This window comes from Labrus mixtus, chromosome 22, assembly GCF_963584025.1.
Source record: "Labrus mixtus chromosome 22, fLabMix1.1, whole genome shotgun sequence".
Taxonomy (NCBI): Eukaryota; Metazoa; Chordata; class Actinopteri; order Labriformes; family Labridae; genus Labrus; species Labrus mixtus.
In genome coordinates, this window is record NC_083633.1 from 13,195,161 (window position 1) to 13,220,963 (window position 25,803).

The window sequence follows — 25,803 nt, forward strand, 5'->3', positions numbered from 1 at the left end:
GACTTCAAAGTGTTTTCTGACGGGAACATGGGGAGGGGGGGGGGGGCTGGGATGTTGGTGAGTAATCATCAGAATGATTAGCATTAAGAGCATATCCTTGTCATGTAAACGCTTTGGTTCAATTGGGCGTCAATAGGCTTTACACCCTGGCTTAAGCACCCTTATTTAAATGTTCTTTGGAAAACATACAGTCAACAACATCCTGGGAAAATTAGAGCAACTCGGCTTTGGAGATAAGAAACACAAATGTTGAATCTACATGTTGTTGGACAATTTTTTTAACACACCAAACCGTCCTTCAGTTGATCTAAAAACGGATCAGAGTGTAGGTATTTTCCTGTACAGCAGGTGGCAGCAGAAGGATTGTCACTGCAGCCATCTTGTGGTTTCAGGAAATCTTTTTTTTTTTTCTTCCCTGAAATGAATGACGCATGTAGGTAAACGTTCTCAACATTATACCCATAGTGCTAGCTCTGATATGTTTAGCCACTGACACGTTATATTGAAAATGTAAACACCCTCTATGAACACAAAGCCTTAGCCTAAAAAAACATTAACACCATTTTTTTTTTGTATTTGGCAAACAATTAGCGCCAAATTGATTTCCAGATTACATAACTGCAGCGCTCTGCTCAGGGAATCTGAATAAACTGTAAGAATTTAAAAAAAGGTCATGTCATGTTAAGGTCAGGTGGTCATGTTAACTTCCTGACACACAGGGTGATAACAGACATACAAACAATCATATTACTTAAGGGAACATCTAACCCTGACTGCAGTCTGGGTACATGTAGAGCCATGTGCACACACAACAATCTTTATACAAGCACCTAGAAATATTCTTAGTTGTTGTCTGAATTATTGCTTTTATTTTAACACATATGTGTCATGCATAAGGGATATGTTTTTTTAATTTTCTTTTCTTCTTAACTTTCGCTGTGTCCCAAATTCCATGAGCAACTCAAGCTTTTTGTTTTTCCTAATATTTGTTTGTCAGGATTATTTTCCCGGCATGTATTTTCTCTTCTAGAACCCAGCTGCCCTGTACCATGCCGAAGCACCATTGCCCCCCCCCCCCCCCCCAAGTCCCACTCACATTGCTCTAGTGTGAGTGCGCCCCAAGCAGCTCTAGTGAAGCAGTTTGGAGTTCACATTATCGAGTCTGTCTGGGATTGAATAAAAATTCCTTGTGGTTAGCAGCCTTGTTTCTCCAAGATTTACGTCACCAGTTTATCTTTAGGTCAAATAAGTCGACTTCTTCACTAATTTATGGGGTTAATGTTGTTGTTTTTTTCCAGTATGCATTTTCTCTCTCCCTGCAAATATAAGGGTCATTAATATAAGACAGTGTGCTGGTCCTACTTTAGTCATCCATTAGAGCGTTGTGACCCAAATAGAGAAAACTAACCATGCCCAGCCCGAGGTAAGCATTTCACTCACATTAAAGCACACTCAGACAGGCACACACGAGCATGAAAAGAAAAAAAATAGGGCAAGGAGAAGGGGGCGCTGAAGTTATCCTGTACGCCCTTTGGGACTTAACCCCTCTGCCATACTGCCTCATTAGTCAAACCCATTCAAGGCAAAAAACTGAGGGAGGTTTGTGCCACATCTATTTCTGTCCACATTCCCCCATTTCACTTTGCTTGTCTGCAGAGGCTGGGCAGAGGACATTAAGGGCCGTTGACCCAGCAGTTTCAGGGAATGGGGCAGGTAGCGAAGAGAGTGACACTGACGCTGTGTCCAGGGCTGGAATTTGCGGCGTGTGGTGACAGTCCTCTAACTATGTCAAGGACACAAACAGACAAACCTGCTTTATACTGAGAGTGGGATTCAGTTTGACACATGAGCATGCACCTCAGAGCGAAGCTAACTTCAACAAAGCCTCTTTTAATTGTCTTCCCTTTCCGTGCTTTTAAACAGAGATTAGATGAACACCAGCTTGCTTTAGTTAGAGTTTGGTGTGGTTTAAATCACCCCGAGACCAATCCAAAACCATTTTGGCAGAGACATACATCCTACATAAAGATACCAATACAGTGCTTCATCGCCTGACTTACCAAAGACATTCTTACCAATACACATGCATTTAAAAAGTACGTTTTTTCTATTGTCCCCAGTCCAATTAATATATTAAATAGCAATTAGCCCTTAGGTTGCTCTTTTTACACTTTAATTGCACTTTTGCACGCCTTTGCATTGCACTTTTAATAACTTAGTTAAACATATTCATTCTGGTATAAGCTCTTGACTGATTTTACTGACATGTTTTATATTGTTTAACATTGTGTAGTGTTGTCTGATTTTTTAATTTAGTCTTTATTTTACTGTTTTACCTGGTAAAAATCCAATTTCCCCTTGTGGGACAATAAAGACAGTGATGAGACACTGATAGGATTTGCATAATGTCTCTGCTCTTTCTTTATCATTAACATTATGTACCTTTTTTGGTGGTGTTTTTGTGTACTGCATTATAGTTGTTTAATCAAAATACACACAGCTGGCATCTCGTTCCTTGATCTTGTTCTCATTGATCACTCCTGTGCTAATTTGGGAGCACAGTGCAAATGGCAAGTGTGACTCATCCATTCTCTCTCTCTCTCTCTCTCTCTCTTTCCCACACACATACACACACACACACACACTGGGCTGTCAATCTAAACTGATACATCACTACATTATAGTCTGACTGCTGGTTTCTAATGTCAGACTGTGTTTCATAAGAGGTTAGGAGGTCAGCTGGTCGGCTGCTGATTGGTGGATGACGTTAAGAGGGAGGATAAACAGTGGATTATAAAAACCAACATCTTGTAAATATTTGTTGTTGAAACATTCTTATGCTTATTGGTTTTCATATGTAAGTATTAGCATGTTTGACATTAGACAGAAGAATACAAATATTCTGCTTATATGTGTGACGCAGTATCATCTTTCTGTAGTTTATGATTGTAGTTCTCTTGAGCCTTGAAAAGACAAACATTCAAATGGAAAGAGTTTGAATGTGTTTTTATTTATTTTTAATTTGAGTGAGCTCACATTGGATGTTTATTTTTTGCACCACCCTGCTAGCACGCTAAGTGAACAAAATCAGACACACCCACAATGTTGCATTCTGGGTTTGCTAACGTGCTAATGATTAATCCTCCAACACTGAATCGTGTGTTCAAGAAAGTTGTACCTTTCATGATGTAAGTGAGGTCTCTTTGTTTGGCTATACTTTTTCCTTTTCCCCCCGTAAAAGCTGAACAGCGTGTTTCAGCTCAAAATGTTTGTAGATTGGAGGAGCACAGTAGACTGAAGAGGCTGATTGGACTGTTAAGATCCTGCTATGAAGACAATATCAACCCCAGAAGTTCAACCAAACTAGACCGAGGATGGCTTTGTATCGACAGAACTGACAGAATGCCTTTCAGACAGGTGAGTACATCAACACACTCAATGATGGATGATAAGAACTGCACAACCTACTGTGTTGCCTAGCAACATTGCCCTGTGTGCATATACTCTTTTTGCTTTAAAGTGCATTTGAAGGCTGAGGCTGTGCTGCAGTTTATATTGCTTCCAAATATCTGTGATGTATTCTTTAATGTAGACTCTATGAGACTGCATCTTAACTCCTTATTGGCTCAGTAATGCTTCTTTCTCTCGCTGTGGTGTCAGCTTTTCCCCCTCTGTCCGACCATAACCTAGGTGGTATATTTTTTAACACTCCTTCCAGCACTGCTTGTTACTGCCCAAAAATATCGTCATCTGCAAGAGAAATGATGTTTGTTTGAACTCTGGAAACTTGTTCCTGACAAGACGTTGAATAACTCTGGATTTACAAGGGGTAATTGCCTCTTTTATGCTTTTCCAATTACATTTTTTGGCACAACATTGCTGTTAAATCTCATAGTAGTTTGTAACCCTGTTCCAACCTACACAGATGAATTTAGATAAGTTGTTTAAGCGAGTGTTTTGACAGTTAAGTGTCTGTAATGAATCCCTCTCTTCAGGCTTCTCTTTAAGTTTTATTATGACTTTCATTAACCTTTGTCAGCACACCATGAAGTGCTTCAACCGCAACAGGTGCCTCTCATGATTTATGTTCCGTCTCTAGAAGTGATGATTAGTCGTGTTTTCAAAGGCAGGACAGGAAAATGAAGTTTGTTGTTTTTAATGCAAAACTATAATGACTCGCAGCTGTGCTCTTTTATTACACCCTCCTCTGTCATTTAGATAAGCGAGAAGAAATCATTATCATCACCACTTCGATAAAAGTGTTGAAAAGTGAAGAAGAGATCAGAGGCAGCGCTCATTGTTCCCGCTGTCCATGTCACCGCGGAGTTAGACGCAGCTGTGTCATTGTCACATATTGTCGAGGGCAGCAGAGTGTAAACAACAGATGGTTGAGTTCGTACCTGCACAGCATGTCAACTCCAACAATTTAACTTTGAGCTTAGCCTGTAGATACAGAACTCTCTCAGCAGCTGTGAACATTTATAAAATCACCTCTGCCTCTCTGGACTCTATAGACCCGTGATTTTATGGTTCAGTGTACAGATTATGTCTCACGACTCTTGAAGTAACTTCGACCTCTGGTAAGGCTGAAGACACCAACTCTAAAAATGAAAATACAACGTCCATTTCTTCTATATTCTACGCTCCAAATGCAAACCTACAACTCTTAAGTTACCCATCTATGGAGCTTGGTGGATACAAGTTGGCAGCAATGCTCTGAGACCTAGCAGTGTTGTTCCTAGCGGAGCCATCTATTTACTAAAATGAGTCCCTCATAGTTCTGTAAGCTAATAACAGCCTATATGTCCCATATGATGACTGCATGTCATCCCATCACTGTGATGGTAGAGTGATGGTAAATAACATTTGATAACAAAGAAGCTTGTGGCATAGCTTCTAATCACTGTTCAGGCTAAAAAAAGATTTTTAGAAAAATGACACCCTACAACATTTGTCTCTTGATTTGAATGAGGGAAAGGTGAAGCAGTCAAGATTTAAAATAGTGTTGTGCACAACATCAATATCAGAATGAAAAGATCTGTAACTTGATAAGATTTGTGCAATTTACTTGTTAAAGCTTCTGTGAGGAACTTTCAGTCAATTTTGGCGCCCCCTGTGGACAAAATGGTACATCCTATCTCTCCTCTAGTCCTATTCAGACTGCTGTTTCAAGGCCAATATTCACGCCCTGTGACGTTTATCCTTCAATATGAAGACGGGATTGGCAGAGACAGCAGGGGAGAACAGCGCTGTGTGTGTGCACGTCGAACTATGAGCGTACGAGGAGCTCCCGCTGTGCCGCGCTCTCCCGCTCTTCTGCAATTCCGTCAACCAATGTTCATTCATTGATCGGGAAAACAATATTACACGGCTGCAGAGTCAATATGAGTGTCTTCAGGCGTAAAGACTGCAGAGCTTCGTCGCAGCGCCGTTGTGGAGTTGCACTCTGAAAAGGGCGTCTGATCTGATCTTGCGGTGGAAATTGTAAACAAAGGTTGTTTCTGCATTGTGTTGTAAAAGGCATTTCATGACAACTTCCCACTGGCATTGGTTAGAGACATTAAAAATAATGCTATAGGAATAATGAGTCTTCTTATTGATGGTCTGGTTTTCTAAGTCATATTGTGAGTATTCATTTCAATCTTAATCTTAATCTTCAATCTCTAATAACCAGCTAAAAAGTCCTAACGGGAGCTTTAAGTTAGTCTGATGTCCTTCCCATGTTGTGTCCTGCAATGCCTCAAAAAATAGTTTTGTTGGTTGTCTCGTAGTCACAGACTTTGGGGTCTGAATCAGAGTCGCTGAAAACACCAAGGGGTCCTGATTTACTTAAAAAAGAGCCAAGAAAAACAAAGTCACTTTTCAGTCGAACAGGTCGCAGGTTGGTGTCATTGAAAGGCTCCAATAACCAAACGTTTTGGGAACCTATGCTCTGAATCAGTGGTCCTCAAACTTTCATTCATTCACGTTTTGCTTGATGCACGTTGTAGCATAGATTTTGTCTTACTCGACTTAAATTCCAAACTGAACAAAAGCTGTAGTAGTTTCTATCAATACTAATTACGTCTTTTTCTCAGTGAATAAATTGTCTTGGGTGGATTTGGCCTCCTCAAAGAAGATCAGTATTCTCTATAAATCAGTCTATCTTTTGATTAAAAACACTTGTTTTTTTCAAGGCATTTGAGCCGATTCTTCTCGAAGGCAGCTGCTTTGTTCGGACTTTGTTGTGCTGCTGGGATAAAATGAGGTATAATAAGCTCAAGTCAATACCGAGCTGTGAGTTTTGGCAGGAGCTTAATAAGATGGAGGACGATCGATATGATGAGAGAGCCAAGGACGATACAAGCCCGCTCCCCCCTCCACCCATCACCCGCTGCTGGACATGCCGCCTGTCAGCCATTTGTCACTCAGTGCAAACAGGCAGAGAGGGCCAATCATAGAGACAAACTGTCGCACACACATAAACACACACTAGTCTGTCATGGGTAGATTACTTTTCTTTCAAATTCTGTGTTAAAGCGTGCACATGCATACGACACATATAAATGTCTCGCGTCGATGGCTCTTCGTCTCTGTGTGGACAGTAAACGCCACATGGGATCAATACATGCACATACGTTCAAGAGGCAACAATAAATGTCCAAACCTTCCAAACAACAAAGGACAAGTTTCTCCAAGAGCGATGTGAACCTTGGGGACAAAAGCTGTTTGAATAGATCATGCTTACTCTGCGTCACTGCTGCCAGGAAAGAAAGAAAAAAAAAAAAGAGAATAAAATTGATTTTTGCTACATTCTCTGAAGGATGACTCACACGGACTCACTTTCCAAAGATGATGTGTGAGAATAAATGGGAAAGTGACAGAGCAGCAGCATACAAACAATCCTGCAGCAGCTTGTGGATGAAGACAAACCTTTACCACTTGAAGACTTTAAGCCATAATTTGCCTTCTGTCTATCTATCTTCTCTCCAAAGACGTTGGCAGATCTCTGACCTACCCCCAAAGAACTATGTCAACTTGTTGATTTGAATCTGTATCAAAGTCCGTCATCAATTTCTGTGTAGCCCTGATAATCTGTCACAACAAATGAAACGTTACAATTTTTCATCTGACAAACTGTTCTGGTCTGCTCAAACTGAAATATAATATTGAAGAATTGTCAACAAGTATAGGAGAGACAGCACATGAAGCAGAAATAGGAGAGAGGCAACTACATGACAATCAGTGAGGTGCAGAAAAACATACACATTTTGGGGCGCTGGATAGCCGGGTGGTTGTGTTGCTCCATGTACAGAGGCTATATCATCGCAGCGGCAGTGCTCTTGAAACCAAGCTCGGCACTTTGCTGCATGTCGTTCCCACTCTCTCCTCTCAACCTTTCTGTCTCTCTTCAGCTGTCCTATCTAATAAAGGCAAAGAGGCCCAAAGTATCTTTAAAAATATACATACTGTGTATGTATCAGATTCAGTCATGGCACCAATGAGTCTGGTTCTGCTCGAGGTTTCTGCTTGTTCAAAGTACATTTTTCTTTACAATGTTGTCAAAGTGTTTGATCTCATATGGATAAATGTTGGGTGTCTGTACAGATTAACAAAGAATTATGTCTATATATGCTTTACTGTAGTGTCCTGAGGTACATTCTTATATTATTTGGCACTTATAATATTGAATGGATTGGATGAATATGCAGTACATGGTTTACCCCACTTTAACCCGCTTCACATTTATTTAGTTACCCACTTTAGGACTGGAGAAAAACTGAAATGAAATTAAAATGTTTTATCCACAGTAACAGGTAAAAAGGCACGACCTTTACATGTAAGAAATACAGATGGTGTAGGAGAAGGCCAAAAAGCTCATCAAAAATGCATCAAAGAGATTATAGGCATATCTGAATGTTAAATCAATAAAAAAATGAAATCAAAGTTGTCTAAATTCTGTTTTAAGTCCTTAGTTAGCCAATTAGGAAGATGAATATGAGGAGGTGAAGATTTGGATGTGTAGCACGTTGGTTGAAGGGAAGTATCAGCTGGAGAGGAAAGAAGTGGTCGGTGGAAGAAGCCGACAATGGACTGGTTATTGAAAGGTGTCCTTGAGCCACGGCACCAAAGAGCCCAAACATTATTTACATCATGATTTAGCAGTTCAGACCCTCTCTTCACCTTGCAGAGTACACTGAGTGAGCTGGCACTAGAATCATCTATGAGTCTGCTTAATGGATTTGAGCAGCATTTTGAATACTTAATCAAGTAAAGTAATTAAGGGAATAACAGTGAGAAAAGCTCTTAAGTGAGGTAGTTAATTAACATTGATGGCACATTTAGTTCTACCAGGCCTGTTAAAGAAATTGAACAAGTTTGACAAAAAGAGAAAACTCTGTATGGATGAATATCTTTCTGGCAGTTTGTTAGACTAAGAGGAGTATTCAAGTAGACCGATTTTCTGCTTTTGATATCTGAAGAACTTCAGCGTTAGCGGAGGTAGAATGTTTTCTTTTTTTGTAAATATAACATGACGTATTATTCTACGTCTAGAACAAATAGGCACCACTCTGTTAATTTTTCTGTTCAATCAAAGGAACCAGCTAGAGCCACTTAGCTTAGCTTAGCATAAGGACTGAAAACAGAGGAAAATCGCGAATCAGCTATCATTTGGCTTGGCCCAATGAAATCTCCCTTTATTTCCAACTCTATCCACTTTCCTGTCTCTCAAATAAAGGCATTAAAAGCTCAAGAATATATATATAAAAAAAGTAATAATTACAGCAAAAGTAAATGAGGGACTTATTAATGCGAACAATAGCACCTTAACTAAATTAGCCTGTGCATTGAAGTCATAAAGTTGAGTGGCAGGCTTCAGTTCTTACTGTAGTACTTTATGACTTGGTCTGCAGTCTGTTGTAATCAGGAACAGGTTTTTCTGGCTTGAGGGTAGCTTGAGTGGATTTTGACTGTTTACATTTTGCGTTTCCTTTTCCATTTGCTCAGATTAGGCCCAGACAGTTTATATTGCTCATTGTTTAGTCGTCATTGTGAATGCTGGAATGCCATGTCATGTGAAACATTGCTGATTCACTCACCTCAACTTATAAACCCCTCAGATTGGACACAGTGCAACTTGAATTAACTACACAGCTGCTGTTTATTGAAGAGTAAACATATTAAGGAAAGTGGATGAACGTTAAAAGATTCATGATGTTATGTTTGGATTTAATTTACAACTATTTGGATCATTTATACGAGATAACAGGGTTTTTTTTTTTTTTCACTCCAGGGTAAAATCTCACATTCTTTGCTAATATCGCTCTGTCATATCCCAATTAGTCTGTTCCCTTTAACAAACATATTTTCCACCCATCATTATGCAAATGATATGGCTCTCTGGGCCAAAAAGACACTCATAAACAACCAGCCCCTTCAACCATCCTTGTGTTTGTCTATCTAAAGTGGTTATGATTAGCGTTGGAGGTGGAGGCATGAGCTTAGTTGAATGTCACAACTCATTTATTTTCCCATATTTGTGAAAGGTCAGTTATTAAATGAACAAAACAGTAGACAAGGACATGTGGGTGCACAGTCTGTTTTCAAATTCCATCCTCCTACTCATCAAGAAATGGACAGAATTTGCAAAGGATTGACATTTTGCTTCCTATTTTCTTCCACATGTTGAAAGACTCTTACATGGTCAATTTCTGTGAAATCATCTCTAATCCGTCAATGCTTATACGTTCTCTCAACCACACAAACTATATTCATCCCCACTCCTTCTCCCATTCCCAGGCAGAACAAACAGTCCTTTCTTTCCTTCAATTTTTCCCTCATTCGTCCATCAGGGTAATTGCTCTCTTTCCAGGAATAGAAAGGAGCTGCCACAATCTGTCAAGGAGCTGGTGGTTAAAGCGTCCATTAAACTATTCCACTTTTGGTTGTTCCTGAACAGTGTTGAGCTGTTTACACCTCAATTGTGTAACCTCAGCTACTTTTTCTTCAATATAACTTTACTTAAGAACTTACTTTGTAGTATGGCCCTCACTATCTTGCAATTCAAGTAGGTTGAACAAAAAACTTAAAGAACTGTAACCTTAAACATTTCTGTAAGGCAAAGGAGTAAGTGGTTGTTTCATCCTTTCTGTCGTGACAGACCTGACTCACACTAATCATGTCCAGTGGTTGCTTCTATCATCTCTTTCAGCTTAGCTCTTGAAATTCAGTCAATTTAGTTTGTCATCTAAGAACATTTTTAAGTCCCAGCAAGGACATTTCACTCAGAAGACGCAGCCTTGGAAGTGTTTTTCGATGCTCTCTCTGCTCGCTTTGTCGTCTTTCTTCAACTGTCCCCACTTACATTATCATTCTTCAGGAGCCATTACCCCCTTTGTTAAATATTCTATTTGCATTGATTAGATAATATGTTTCTGAACAGTGAGCTCGGTTAAGTAAAGAAACAGTTGGTCTATTGGGTTAGCTCTGTCTGGAGATTCTGCTATAGTGCCTCCAATATTGACTGATTAAACATTTATTTGTTTGGTATTCTAAACAAAAATCACCACTAGTTTATTAATTGATCTGTGTATCAAAAAAGACATTCCAGCCAGAAACGGTTAGCTTCTGTTAACACATAGAGGCTACTTAAACAGCTAGCCTATATAATAGTTCTGTCCAGAGAAAAACAATGCCTGGCCACCGGCACATAAAAAACTCAATAGTGAACGTTCTCCATTTCTTCAGTGGGAAAATTCTTGTGAGGATTGAATGGCAACTTTCTCCTTCAGCCTAGCAATAGTGGTTAGCACTGTTTGAGCTAGGCTGAGCTAACCGTTTGGGTCTATGCCAACAGCAGGCTACTGGAGGCAATGCAATATATTTTATAGTGATTTTTTTTCTAATAATAAGCAAGATGAAGATCTAATACTATCAGATGTGGCTCTGCAGACAGAGTCAATTTATCCTGTGTGTGAAGAGAAAAGACTGTGAAATTGCCTTGGGTTGGCATTTACCTTCCATGTCCCCTCTTAGTTTCAGCATGCATTAATGTGTGTCTGAAGGGCAGAGGGTAGTGAAATGGAGATGACACCCATTGCATAAGCTTGTGTTTGTGAAGGAAAGAAGTCTTCCCCCTCACGATCTCCGTGATTTATCTCATCTCTGTCATTAGCAAATCTTCTGTGTCTGCCTCGCTGCCAGGCATGCTGCTCAAATGTGAATTTATGAAGGACTGAGAGGTAAGAGTATTATGTTTGTAGCTGTGAATCGATATAATGGTTGGCCTGTCATTGGTCAAGAGAAAAATCTCAACAGCTACAGGACACAAAGTGTTGCACAAATCTTTGCAATTGTTGTGTATAATTGTCTCAAAGGCTGGCCATTAAAATTGTGTAGACTACACACATGTTTATTTGTCATTGTGTAACGTTTGAAATAAAAAACCCTTAAAGACAAAGTTCATGGTGAATAAGCCTACATTCAAAACTACAAACAGAAATCCCACACCGTTGTGTGTAGTGCTAGTTAGCAAATGCTAGCATGTTTTCAAGCTAAACTAGCATGCTGTACATGGTTAACTATCTACCTGATAAACAACACAATGTTAGCATTGTCAATTTGAGTCTGTTAGCATGCTGTGGTTAACATTTAGCCCGAAGTTTCAGATAGCAGTAAGCAAAACTGTTGTAAAAATCTAATTTTGACAGTGTGTTCCTAATGATTCCTCTGGACCTTATCTAAAGGTTGTGATTGTAGATGAGGTTTAAAAACTATTTAATTTTTTTGTAATTCTCTAATTTGTGTTAATTAGCAGCATAGAGCAAAGGAGAGGCAAATTACATGTGACAAAGGTCCCTGGTCTGGAATCAAAACGATGGACGTCATAGCCACATAATAGGCGCCTTTGGCCAGCCAAGCCACCCACACAGGGATTATTGTTGAAAAAAAAATATAGATGTGGACACCAAAAAATGGCAACATGGCTGTGTTTGGTGGGTGACTTAATTTATGCTGATTAATCTGCACAGCTCACAAAACAAATTCCTCACTGTGCTCACTGAGTTTGCTAAACAACAGGATGACTCTTGTAAACAGGACATATTCGGATTACAGTTTAAGTTGTTTTATTCATCACTTTTTATATTTTATATGCAGAGACAAATAGACACACACAGATTCAGGGGTTTGAGGTGTTGTTTTGTGTGAGACAGAAAGGGAAAATAATTCCTGTTTGTATGCCGTTGCCAGGTAGAGCTCTGCAGGGATTTACTTATGAGCGTGTGACCGTGTATGCATGTGTGTATTTTGGATAAATTACTATGGGAGGCTGTGTATTTACCCTGCATGGATTGCAAAGCGAAAAACAAAAAAAAACCTTTTGTTGACTGTGTGGAAAATCAATGACACGTTTTTTTCCCCCCCTCTGCAGATCCTGGAGGCGGTACATGGGCAACCACATGGTGGCGCTGTGACTCAACCACAAATGACACTTGTTCCTGCTCTCACCTGATTGCCTCCTCTTCCTCCGTGACTATATGTCCTTTTGAGCTTCTGCCTGTTCTCTTGTGTTGACAGAGGCTGCCTGTGTGTTGCACCATCTGCCGTGGCATGTTGCTGTGTCTGAGGCGCCCCAGCAGACACACAAAACCAAAATTAGTGAAGCACATAAGTTCATACAAGGTTAATTTTCTAATTTCAAACTCTCAGGGAAATTAATTCTGTTCTGGATTTGGGGGAAATGAATGAGGGTGGAGGGAGAAATAGAAACGAGAGCAAGAGTTGGTTAATTCTGTCTGAGCTGGAAGCCTAACCCCCACCCAAGTCTGAACATGGGGTCTTGTCTCTTCTGGTTCCAGAGAGTGCGGTGAAATGCCCTGTGGAGGAGGACATGCATAGCATGGGCAGCAGCCACCACAGGAGAGTCAGTGTGATCAGCGCACACACGCCTGTGTTAAGGGATGGGGGATATTAATAGTGGTATTCAAATGTGTTTGTGATTTGTGTGTTCAGTTAGAAAGAAGGATTGACTCTGATTACTCATTTTCACACACACACACACACACACACACACACACACACACACACACACACACACACACACACACACACACACACACACACACACACACACACACACACACACACACATATATAGCCTACACAAGGGGTTATTTTTAGCCACTGCCGCACTCTTTGCCCTGTGCTCTGTCTCTCTCTGCCCTAGTCTTATTCTTTTTTTTCCCTCTCTACAGGGAATGAGAAGGACAGCGATTCATCAGATCGTTCTCACTATATTTTTGGGACAAGTAAAGTAAACCAGAGATCCAGACAGTAAAGTAAATGAGGCAATTTCTACTTTGGTCGCCCCATCACGTTTCTCATGTAACATGTCGATTGTCGATAATAATTGTATCCAGACATGAGCCTGCAATCAATACGCTCTTGTACTCCCAATTGATTTATGCTTCAGTGCTGCTAAAATTATCTGCAGTTTTATTGACGACTTCATCTTACATTTTTCTTCTCACGTGGTCAGACACATGTGACTGTACATGGAGACTAACTGTATAGTGCCAGTGACGTCTTCCCTAAGGCACACAGAAACTGTCATAACCCACTGCAGTGTTAATATACTGTATACTGCCACTCTTTTCTACTGCATGTCTCTTTTAAAACACATGCAAACGCTCTCTTAGGGATAGAAAAAAAACACTGATACAGAACAGATAAGATGAGATATGACAAATAATCTGATGTGTCCCAGTACCAAAAAAATGTAAAGATCCACAATAAATATGTTAACAAAATACATGTTTTTGGCATCAGTATACAAAATAAATTAAATGTAAATAAATTAATACATCAAACTACAAAGCAATGAAAGACAAAACATAGTCCAAAATTGTGTGTTTTTTATTAGATGCAAAATAGACATAGGCCTACAAGAGCACTTCAACAGATAACAAAAAAAAATGTGTAATTATAATATAGTGAGAATATATTTTAATTTTATTCAAAGCACAGAGAATGCAATCAATCTCAATGTGAGAGCAATTAAATCATCGTTAAAATTAAGGATCATGAATAATAAATAACTGAACAGCCTCCGTAGTCACTGAGTGAAGCTAGTCATTACACAACAGTGGATTAATATTAACGTGAAGGTGGCATTTTTTCAACAAATGTATGAGAAATATCAGGATGCATCTTTATTTAAAAAAAAGAAATACAAGTTATGATTTTAAAATACGTTTTCTGGTGCTAATTAAAGGAAACCAGCATAATTATCATTGCATTGTGTTGTTTCCTCTTCTGTCCCTGTATATGTAGATTCATCAAGAACACCCAGAAAATGAACAACTTATATTCCCCAAACCTTTTTGTTTTTATTCAACTCTTCATTAGGTGCAGAGAAGCCGGTACTTGTAGAGGAGCAGAGAGACAAGAGGACAGAGGCAGAGAGAGCAACAGGGTGTCCGGTGAGTGCAATGATTAAGTGAGCTATATTTAAGCTGATATGTTTCTAACATATTCTCATGGAATACCACATGACTTTGAAAAGTAGCTTTTATCACACGAGTGCCACTTTACCTGCAAGGCTGCAGCGAGCATTCAAATGTGTGTTGCAGCCTGTAATAAAGGTTTACAATTCAATTTAATATATTGCTTGTTTTACGAGGAACATTCTCCACAGCAGGCTATGCAAGCCTTCGTTTTTGTGGGAGCTGCTTGATGTATTTCCCATTAAAAATAAAACATACTGACATAACTAAATTGATTGAGAATCTCACAAAACTGCTTAAACTGACCGGTTTAAAAAGAGCTGCTGTAGTTCTTAATGCTTTAAAATTATTGCTAGGAATGGCAGTCACAGCATTAAGTGGATATAAATGCTGACATGTTGTAATTGTTGACATGACCCCTAAGCTGTACATGCATACACGTCATTTCATGAAATAAACTACAGCTTTTGCACTCTTTATGTTTTGTACATTGCATAATATTCCAAGAGATTGATGTCATGTACAAGCCTCTGACTCTGAGTGCTTGCTACGTGTGACCCTGCCTGGGTGATTGGGCTTTTTTGAGTTTTAGTTTAAAAGCCGTCATCATGGAGTTCTGGTGTGATCTAATCATTCTGATCAGAGAGATAGAGGGTCTTGTACTGCTACAAAGAGGTGTGTTGTGTCCTGGTATGTGCGATTTGAAAAGTCATTAAATTGTAGCATCCACACATTGCCTATCTCTACCAGTAGTATAATAGCAATTTGAAGCCTTATGTGGTTCTGTTTTGATCCTTAATAACATTTAATTATATCAAGTTGCATTCGTGACTGGTTTGCCTAGAAACATTCTTATGAGCTCTTTGTGTCACCAGGGTGCATAGATATAAGATATGGTAGAATGCAGAATAATTAAGATTAAGATTTACTTTATTGATCCCCCCAAGGGGAAATTTCAGTTTTTACACTCTGTAAATCGTGAACACACACATGCACAAACAGGATCCTATGAACATGCACTGATGGAGGGATGTCAGGGTGACGGGGCGGCCCACGGCGGGCGCTCCTGGGCTGGTGGTGGGGAGGGGGTTTGGTGCCTTGCTCAAGGGCACCTCGGCAATGCTCAGGAAGTGATCTGGCACCTCTCCAGCTACCAGACCAACTTCCATGCTTGGTCCGCACCGGGACTTGAGCCGGCGACCCTCCGGTTCCCAACCCAGGTCCCTACAGACTGAGCTGTCAGGTAGCAGTCAAGCAAAATTGCCTGTGTTTTATACTGCCTCAGCTGTTTCAAATTAATGGAAAGCTTTTACAAAGCACTGCAATAATTTCCACAAATTGGCCATTATTGTCACTGGAAGAATCAATGTTTTGACCTCAGAACATCTTGGGTTTGAAAATATGGATCTGTGGTGACAAAAAAAAACACCCTGTTGGCACTTTACAGCAGTGTTTGTGTGAAGCCAGTCTTTCATTTGTTAACCTTGCACCTTTTGCCTTAGTTGGTTTTGCCTGTTTCTCTGTGTATGTTGAGTATAATGAACCTAAAATTGAAGTCTGTGTTTCCTTAAAACCAAGATAACCTTTGTAATATAAGTGATCTTCAATTACTGACATGAGCTTAGTTTATTATGAGCAGCTTGTTTCTGTATTTCAGGACATCCCATGACTTAAAACAGTTTAACAAGACACTTAAAAATAATGATGACATGATGATGAATGCACTTGAAACACTCAGAAGTCGTTGGCTTGAATTGTTTTAATGTTCTTACAAGAGCTGGAGTTTAATAAAGGCTGATTACTTTTTGTCTTACAGGTCAAACATGAGACTCTTGTAGGATGATGTAGGAGTTTGGTGTGGTGCCTAAAATAAGAAGAAAGCCAAAGCTTCAACAGAAATCCCATTCAACTTATCCCAAAGGTATGCGAAGATTTTCTTCTTTTTGCATTTAGTGACCTTGTGAGCTTACCTGCTCTTTGGTCTTTGTATTGAAATTGAACGTTGCAGTGGTTGGCGGTTGGAAAAGGCTTAAAGACAATCTAGGAATGTTCATATTCACCTTTTACACAACACTTTCAGAAGTTGGACCCACTGACATATGTGCTGAAAATATGCCTTTGTACGGTAATGTTTGAGGACTTCAAAATAATTTCATACTCTAAAGATTGTTGTTGATTTTGGAAACTCCTGAAGTATCATTGTAGCTGTAAGAACTTGAAGAAAAAAACTCTTACTAGTTGTTCCAAAAAATGGAAACGGAATCGCTGACAGCATTAAAAAAAACAAAAAAAAAAACAACCCTCATTCAGTCATTGCAAAAATATTTTACTCTCAACAACATACGTACAACTTCTGGAACACATGAATTATATAACTGGAACATTCTGTCAAGAGACTGCTGGCAAGAAGCTAATTTTACTGTTTGGTGTATATCTCTCACCTATCCACACACACACACACACACACACACACACACACACACACACACACACACACACACACACACACACACACACACACACATACCGACATCCTTAGGGAGTCAGTTCTAAGTTTGGTTGCTGCTAAGTCTTGCCAGGAAACCTTATACCCCTCATTGTCTCCGGGATGCGGGCACTTCACATATGACATTTGAAAAAAAGATGGTGCTACAAGATTGTGTGTGTGTGTGTGTGTGTGTTAAGGCTTGTTCATGTATTTAGTAAGACGTGTAATGCATGCATGTAGACTTTGTTCTTCATGTTTGCAAATTGAAACTTGATGCCCACTTTGAAGCTAAACATGCAAACAGGTGTGAGGTGTTTAATGCCACCGGGGGTTGAGGAAGTGAATCCAACTGGGATGCGAGTACCTCACGCTGAACTCAGGTGGGGGTGGAGGGAGGAAGGGTGACACGATCGGCTGCTGCAGGGAGGGGTGACATTTGTCCAAAATAACCATTGTGCTACATCTCTGCAATGGGGGTGGGTGGTGGTGGTGGTGGTGGTGGTGGTTGGGGGGGGGGGGGGGGGTTTAGTCAGGTGAAGCTGCTTCAGATCTGCCCTTGTCCACCCGAAAGCTCAAAGGTCACATCAGCAGTTCTTAGACTGAATGTTTGAGGTCATCCAAAGGTCGCCTGAGTGTTTAAACAATGCATTCAAACGAAGCATTTCAGCTATGCAAACGAAGTTTCAAAGGCACTTCAAAAACGTAGATGATATAATTTTATGCTAATTGTAGCAAACAAGCCGATGATGGTATCTGATGGCCCGCATCGCATTATGGGAATTGGGGAATTTGTGTAAACACACCTCTGCTGACCTCTCGGCCATGATGCCAAAATTAATAAACATGTGAGCTGGGTAACAACAAAGGGCCGTTTTTATGCTCCGCACACTGGATCAGCTTGCTCTTTCTCTGTCCTGAAAAGCCAGCTCAACTTTTCCCACTTGTGTTATTCCACTCATGACTCTTTCCCACCGCTGCGTCTGCTTTACTTTTCACATTTTCCACTGAAATGCTTCTCCTTTATCTCAGCACTGAGATAAACAACACTGCGCTCTGTTGGCTCCACATAATCTCCCCTCATAGTGTTTGATTAATGCTAATTAACAGAAATAGATGCATAATAAATAGCAGGCATTAGGCACCGGTAATTAAACCTGGAGAGTCCAAAAAAAATACTGTTAAAAAGAATACACCTCTCAGTCTTAAGCTCATGGTGTAGGCTTACTTGTAATCAGTGTGTTTTTGTGTTTGTGCTCCCATAATGACCCATGACTTCACTAAAAATCTGCATACACAGAGGATTCTCTGGCATTAAGTGTGTAATAAGAGATATGTAAAACACCACATAGTGAATAAGGTCAACCTCAGGGAAATCAACAACAATTTAATTGGTCACACTATACATAAGGTCATTTAATCCTGAGTCCCTAAGGAACAAGGATTTTTTTTATATACATAAAAAATGAGGAAGGGTTTTCAATAAACATCAGTTGCAAATGTATCGAGTAGAGCTGCAACAATTGATTGTTTGACTGATAGAGATTTAGATTACTGCGGTTTGTTTTATTATTCTGCAATGCAGAATTCCTGTCTCTTTAAACGCACAGTATGTCAAATCCGCCGCCAAGGGGGGCGCTCAATCAAAACAATAACAAAACAAGAAAAGATGAAGTCGAGGCAAGCGGGGAATCATGGGAGTTCTCTCTGCTACTCCCCCTTTATCATGTATGGGTCCTAGACTGTAGGGGGGCAAAACAACCTTGTCACCAAGAGTCCCTTCATCCACCCCGACCACCTTTCTGCACTTACCAAAAAAACAAAACAAAAAATGTTGCAGGTAAATATAATCCAGGCTGCAAAAACATTTCCTACACAATTTTTTCCTGAAGAAAATACAGGCTGTTTAAAGATTTCTCAGATAGCGGGGAGCCTATTGATGTTGATCACGATTAGGGCTGTCAGGCGCTTCGTTTTCATCAGGGGGTATAGGTGGAGTAGCAAAAAATAATCACTCCCATGATGCCCCACCTGCCTCGAAGTCACCTTTTGTCATTGTCTCGATTGAGAGCCCCTCTGGTTGCAGAATTTACATACTGTGGGTTTAAGCCTGTATTTTGAATGAAAATGTATTTGGAGGACATGTTAATATTGTGGTTGTTAGCCTTTCTTTAGCATTTAAAGTAGCTTCGTGACCATCGATAGGGGGCTGATGGTCCATCAGAGAGCTCTGTGTGAGGCGGGGGAGTCTCACTGAGAGTATAAATGAGTGTTTAGAGGTAGAAGCATGGAGCACTTTGCTATTGATAGAGCCACAAATACACTGAAATGCACAGTGAGCACACCAGGCTCTGGAGTGTGTGCTTTTCTCATTAATTGTTATCTTGATGACAGAAAACAATGGCAGCATGTAATCAAATCAATTGGTGTTTACTAGAAAGCCGTAAATAATACTAAGTCACATATCTGTGCAGCTGTCAGTCTTACAACTCAGGGTGCTGCTTCTTATTTTATTTTACCATGGAAACAGTATATACCTATTTGAATTGCCCCTCCCTGCAATGTCTTGATGATGCAAGATTTCTATTTATATGTTGTTGCTTGGCATGTGTGGTTTTCATTGGCGTATGGGTTTGGAGTACAAGTAGTGGTTAAATGAACACTGAAAAGAAACACTTTTCAAAAGAAGTCCTTGTTCATGACCTCACTCCACTGGGCAACTTACGTTCAAAATGATTAATGCTTCAACCTGTTCTTTCATAATATAGTCACGGCTTGCTATGTCTTTATCAGAATGGGTTTTTTGGAGTGTATTGAAGAGTGAATATGAACTTTAAATGAACTTTAATGAATCATAAACAAATGCAGTAGCAGCCTTCTCTAGAGACATTTTTGAAGAACTTGTCCTCATCAGGACTCGACTACATTTCTTCTCAGTCTTGTCTTCTTTGTAGACGAAGAGGACTCAGGAATTCACTTAACAGCCAGCCAAGAACATGACTGCAGGGAAATCAGTCAAATTCCTGTGCATCATCGAACAGTACTTCTTAATACAAAAAGTCCAGTTTCCTATTATGTACACTGTTTCTGTATTTGAATAGCTATTGAGAGTCCAGAATGTGGTGAAAAGTTACATTTTGGTTTGATAAAACACAAGGAGTGTTACATCAGACAATTTTTGAAAGTTCATTCAAAGGAGAGTTTGCCTCACTAAAAACATTCTCAAAAGTAATTGTCCGATATTTAAAAAGAAAGGGACATATAACCTTTTAAGTGAAAATACATTTTCTGAAGATGAGTCTGATTTTTAGTGTTGGAAAAACTGTTTGGGCAGATACTAAACGCATGCAAAAGGTGAAGATTAATGATGGTTAATTGAATTTTGGTGAAATGCGTTTGACAACAGCAAACAATAGATCATTCCCACCCTTGAAATATACCTCTATTTTTACAACACTTTTGTAGCTGTTCACTTAAAGATACACACAGTGCTGTAGATTTGACTGTATATGACTATGAAACTGAATGTGGATTACAATCTATATGAATAGCCTCATTGGTTTACACAAATCCATGTAATGTGTGTTTGCACCCGGGGTCTTGTCTTGACTTTGTCTCAGTCTGGTTTGATCTTATTCTTGAATTTGTAGCAGTCCCTTAGAGTCTTGGTCTCAATACGCTGTTGATTTGGTCATATCTCGCTCTTGGTTGAGGTGGTCTTTAATGCAACACCGATCGTATCATTTGTTTTATTTTAAGGTTTAAGCTGTAGTTAAATCAAACATAACATATTACGCACATACTGTACACATTAACCAGTCACTTCCTGTTTGTCTTTGAGGATAGATAACATTGTCTTCATCATTAAGTAAACTCAACAGAGCACGAATGTAAAGCATCATGCATCTCCACAGCTGACTCTTTCTATAAATGTTGACTCAAAGCTGTAAACTGTCATGTTTGTATAGCATTGCACGTCATTCACCATACCCACTTATGAATTTCCAATGCTGAGGACAACTACTCTAAAAAAGTCCATCCCAGGGGAGATGTGTTTGTTAAAACTCGCCAATGATAGTCGACAACACGCCCTTGAATAGAGGTGGAGAGAAGTCAACACCGCTTTGTCTTCATATAAGAGACAGTCACCTGAATCTACCATGACGGATGATGAAATAAAAAAAATAAAAAAAACACTCACACAGAAATGACTGCATTCCCTTCAAAGCAGAGCAGGATGAATGTGTTGCATTATGGCTGAAGCTTTACAAAGAACCTTCACTGAAAAGGGAGTGCATAATCGAGTGACGGCAGCAGAGTCTAAAAAAGAAGCTTGCGTCGTCGTCTGCCAAGGTAGCATCTTTTCATCGAGGCAGAGAAGCAGCATGCCCTCCAGAGAGCCGGGAACAATGTTCCGTCCTTATTAGGGAGATGGCTTTCATTCACTCTCTGAATGCCAGGGTCAGGATAAAACGTTGTTTGAATGAGTGCAGCCAGGTTGATTTACTGTCCCATATTCGGGCATATGGTACTTTAAAAGAAGGACAAAATGCCTTCTGCTCATCCGTCCATGTTAGCTGCATTTGAACCTCCAGGAAGTTTTTGACCCCTCTCTGGAACGTCATTTACATTTTCAATTTTCTAATCATGTTAAGATGTGATAACAATACAATATCTGAAAAATAAAAGATGCATAAATGTCATTTCAGGATGGGGTGGTCCGGTACAGAGTAATCAGAGATAATCAGACTGATAGAATTAACAAAAAGAAGGATGAAATGTGAAAAAAAAAAGATCACAAAACAAGTGCCAAAGGTTCCCAAACCTTGCCTCGCCAAGGACCCCATATAGCATTAGCCTCTGGAGGGGATGCCCCCCCCCTCTGCAAACCTTTAAGGTGTTGTTCAAATTTAAATTGCTTTAAAGACTCTTTGGAAAGAATCTCGAGGCAGAAAACACTTTTGGGCCAATCAAGGACATCCTTACTCGCTGCAGGAAAACCTTTATTTATAATAAACCCAACTAAGCATAAACTGTGTATTTACAGAAGTAACATGTACACGAAAAAGATAATACGTTTATACTACTACTACAAATAATAACACAAGCAGTTAGAATCCTCCCTGTGGCTCTTTTCTCACATGTCATTCCCCACTCTCTCTCTCACTTATTTCTGACTGTATCCACTGTCCTATCTCTGAACATAGGCATTTAAAAAAGCCCAAAATAAGCTTAAAAAAATACACAAGATAAACTGAGTTGTTTAGATCAGCTTCGAAGAGCGGCCCTATGGATCCGCCCAGTGTCACTGATACCCAATTTAGCTTTTTGAGTCGGGATTGGACTGAAATTTGATACCAGGATCGGATGGTATACCATTTATATATCTCTTATTGGCTAGAGTGGTGTACTATTTTAGTTAATTGAAAGATTGACATAGAAATAGAACACATAGGGTCAGTATGCAGTGATTAACTAAAGTTAAAGAATTAAAATGTAATTTTGACAAATGATGTTATCAGTTGAATTTAATTGTTTGTCCCTCTTCCCTCAAAAAAAGAAAGAAAAGGAAGAAGCAGGAAAGTGTGTAATCTTGATGGTATTTGAGGCCTTAAGCCAGAGCGGTTGTTCTACTGCCTGATGTGGCATAACGGTGACGTAAAAATGGTCAAATCAATAGACTTGTGTTCTTAATGTTATAAAACAAAACCCCGGTATTCTGTTCACCCACCAGCTCCAAAATCAATTTAATGCTGTCTACCATTCAATTCAATTTTGTTTTCATTGAAAATTCCATGTTATCTTTGGAAAACAAAATGCCTCTCAGAGGAAACATCCTGCTTTCGTCTCTGAAGGCATTATCTTAGATACAAACACAGTACGTACACTACAAACACGCACGCTTGCACAATTGCATTAATCTGTCGAGATTGCATGCTGTGTAGTCTGCGGGCTCGTCTCCCGCGGGAGATCCACACTTATTAAAGAACACAAAAGAGAGTTAGTTTGGAGCTCGGAGGGAGATGACGAAAACTGACACACACACAAAAAAAAAGCACTTAGCCCTTCTCTCACTTGTGAATCATCTCCCTCATTACAATATGCAAATGAACAGCATTTTTTTAACATCTGGGGCCAGCTAACGACTGGGCTGTTTGTGAAGATTGGTTTGGATTGAGTTCACTGCGTTTCAGCCAGTCGAGTCCAGGAGGACCATTGTGGGGGGGAAAATATGGATTACGGTTCTGGATGAGCGAGATAGTTTTCTTGTCTGACTTTTGAGAGATCCAGCAGAGAAACCGGCTGTAGTGAATGACTTCATCATATTTCACTCATCCGCAGAGAAAGCCAGGCAGGATTGGATCAGCTTAAACAGATTTGGGTATCAGAATCAGTCTTTGGCGTTCAGCAGTCGACTCATTTCATAGAAGCATTATTGTATAAAGAGAAGACTGACAGAGAGATGAAGACTGCCTGTCTGCACACCGCATTACTTATTTTTATCCTCATAGTGAAGATTGTATCAATTATTATCGGACATTCCTTGTTGCATCTGCGGTTGCTTTATGGAAATGGTAAATTCTTACTCTTACTGATAATACAGTATACTGTAATACTGTTACTGTTTCTTATTTTGTGAGATGTAAGTCCAGACTGCTTTCAGTTTGAGTGAATGACTTAATGATTTCAAGCTCATATTTTGTCTTTATTTCTCTCAAAACGTTACACTCGCTCAACAAAGCCAACTGCTTGCACTCAGTTGTAGGGATGGTACCAAATATCGATATGACAATTTATCGTCCTGACTCATGATTAATTGTGCAAAATATCGATACTGTAGTTTTTCATTCTTCAGTTAATCACATATCGTGACCAGTTTCTCTGATTGTTTTGTGATATAAATGAACTGCACAGCTGTAACATGATATAAATATAGTGGTTCATGTATGGCTTATGGTATTATGAGATGCCCTGCGATTTCCCCCGTTACTCAGATGTACTGACCAGTCCAAATAGTCTTTGCCTACAATTTTCTGTGATTTTTGGGGACAAAGAAAATCCCTCTGACAAAGACAACCATTGGCTGAGTAAGCTGTTTTTCTCCTCCTCCAGTAGATTTCTGTGTCAAGACGCCAAGTTAAATGTGTGAAATCAGAATGAAACAGTACATTTCCATGAAATGCTAATTCATACTACATGTTTGCATTACAATGGTGAAAGGAGAATCTACATATCCTATCATTACATTCATGTGCAGTGCTGAAAAACAGACGTGGATGACTATCTAACAGTGAAAACACTCTTTGAGATCATTGCTGACTCACTTTTATCTTTGGTTGGTGGAATGTTTGGTGCACAGCCTCTCATTGGTCAATAGACTCAACAGAAGTCACCGGGACGTGGCTAATTGGATGGCAAAAAGTTTGAAAACATTGATCACATGGAGACAGATTTGTGGATTAGAGGGATGAATGTGACGAGCGTGGTGATTGGTGATATTTAGGGGGAAATTGTGGGGTTTCTTTTGTGAGCATGGGTGTGTGATAACAATTCACATAATGACAGAATATTTGTTTGTAAGGAGGCCTATGTCTCTTGTCTCTTGTCTCTGTAATAAAAACGAGTTCATGTTTTTTGAAATGGCTGTGATTTTTTCCCCTAATTTACATAAAGTAAAGAAATACTTTGGATTCAATCATTCATTTGTATTGGATTGGAATGAATCGCATCAAATCGTTTTTTTTAATATATTGAATCGTAGCTCTAGAGAATCGATTCAGATCGTTTTGGAAATGCGAGTTCACATCCCTTATTACTTCTCTCCTCTTTTGTTTGTTGCACTGTCTATATAATAAATTGGTTAAAGAGGAAAAAAAAAAACGGAACAGTGTTAATCATTTATTTCAGATTATTTTAGGCTTTATTAGAGCATCCACATAAATCAGGAGACAGAGTTACCCAGTGGCGTTGAGCGGTGGCGATCATAACCCTGCCAAAGTCACACTCTGATGAATGTCACAGTCTGTGTTCATTTGCTCTATTTTCTACAAAGACCGTCCACCGAGGGAGATGCTCCACATTTTATTCTTAGCATTTCTTCTCTCCAGGCCCCAGCGATGATGTTCTTGATGTGAGAATACCAAAGGTTCAAGGTTCATCTTTCACTTACATCGACCTTGGGCCACCCAACGTGTAACCCCCCCCCCCCCACCCACACCCACACCCACACCCACACCCAACTCTCCTTTAATGTCAGAAGAATTCTAAATGTACAGAAATTCATGTTCCACAGGTACAGTATAGGCAGAAACTAAGCTTTGTTTGACTGGATTACACCTACACAAGTCCCTGCTTTGTCTTTCTGCAACACACACACACACACACACACACACACACACACACACACACACACACACACACACACACACACACTTGATGCAGCCACATGATGCGTGCAGCAGCTCTGTGAAGTGAGTCCATGCTAAGAAAAGCTCCTGCATCCATCGATTTCTGCGATCTATTTCCCTTTCTAGCTCATCCCTACCACTGAGTGCACCGCTATTTCCTTCACAGTGTCATGGTGACATGTAAAGACACATGTGGCGGCGCTGACGTTGTGTGTTCTAGACAGATTACCAGTCCTGAAATAGATCAACCTTTTTGTGTTTCTCTTTCCCCCCACTTCACCCCTTCATTCCTGTTTATCCACTGTATCTCTCTCTCTCTCTCTCTCTGTTTGACGGTCTCCCACACAGTGTTTTTGCTATCAAATAAGATGGATTACACCAACGCTGGGTGAGATTGTGTGGAATTGTGGATTTGTATCAGAGG

The 25,803-nt window shown here is 39.8% G+C and overlaps 1 long non-coding RNA gene across 1 annotated transcript in view; it reads left to right on the forward strand.

Annotated features, from left to right (window-relative positions):
* The first annotated feature begins 13,010 nt into the window (after positions 1 to 13,010).
* Positions 13,011 to 25,803, forward strand: part of LOC132956552 (uncharacterized) — a 13,343-nt gene continuing 550 nt past the window's right edge. Inside the window, exons 1-2 of the long non-coding RNA XR_009666042.1 lie at positions 13,011 to 14,462; positions 16,303 to 16,407. This is a non-coding gene — a long non-coding RNA (uncharacterized LOC132956552). The remainder of the gene's footprint in view (positions 14,463 to 16,302; positions 16,408 to 25,803) is intronic.